The sequence below is a fragment of the Capsicum annuum genome, unplaced genomic scaffold (genome assembly GCF_002878395.1).
Source record: "Capsicum annuum cultivar UCD-10X-F1 unplaced genomic scaffold, UCD10Xv1.1 ctg80150, whole genome shotgun sequence".
Classification (NCBI taxonomy): domain Eukaryota; kingdom Viridiplantae; phylum Streptophyta; class Magnoliopsida; order Solanales; family Solanaceae; genus Capsicum; species Capsicum annuum.
Window position 1 is genome coordinate 1 of NW_025890786.1, and position 1069 is coordinate 1069.

The window sequence follows — 1069 nt, forward strand, 5'->3', positions numbered from 1 at the left end:
TCGACTGATGGGTACCACTCTAGCACCCCAAGCTAGATTCACGAGTCTTAGGGGCGTCACCACTCTCATGGAGGCCAATAAAGACAGAACCAATGTCTTTGTACCTAAGCCCTTGGTTTGGGAAGAAGTCATCCATAGTAATGAATGGCACTTTGATGATATCACTCAACCCATTCGGTCCTACCCCGAAAAATCTCAAATACAACGAGTTATTCAGCATCCTGATGGCTCGATTGATTTAAAATTCCTCGGCTTTGACACTCCTCGTAACTCTTCATTTCGACGGTTTGTCTCGCATCAAATTTCCATCTCAAAAACCCAGGAGGGCAGTGACAACAATGATAATAACAATGACAAGGGCAAAGTAAGAGGAGTAGACTTCTCTGGCCCCGTCCCAAAAGTTTATTATCAGCAACCCACCAGGGTCCATGAGTCCCTAGAACCTGAAAATTATGATCCAGGCAGTCCTACAGCCTCAGATATGGAACCTCCCCCTTCCATATCCCATCAGAAAATTAGGACTGATCCCAGCCTACTCGTCATCAAAGTTGATGAAGAGTACACTCCAGACCTAAAGGCTCTTGAAGTACGCTGGTATCACCCGAAGGATGCCTTAAAAAGAAGATGGTATACCAGTACCTATTCTAAGGAGCAGCAAAAGGAGTTTGGTCGGCTATAGATAGCTGATATGAAAAAACTCCGATGTGACATCGAGTTCTTCTGATGGTTTGAGTTCACCGGCAGAATGGAAAATCAAAATGAATCCCTCAACGTTATCATTAACAAATGGTATACCCAGAGTAACAAGATAGTTGAATCCGTTACTCCTCCTCTGGAAGGGATAAAAATCCCTCATTCCAATAAAGTCCTCAATGCTTCACCCTTCAAGAAGAAGCATGATAGGCCTCTTTCAGCCCCTATCAATAGAGACCTCGATAGGATAGTTGAACAAAACAACTATACTAATCAGGTCCTTCACACTATCTCCCAGCAAATAGGAGAAACTAAAAATTCGATACTTTCTTTTAGCTCCCCCGCTCCTGAAAAAGGCACTCCAGGTCCTAATCCT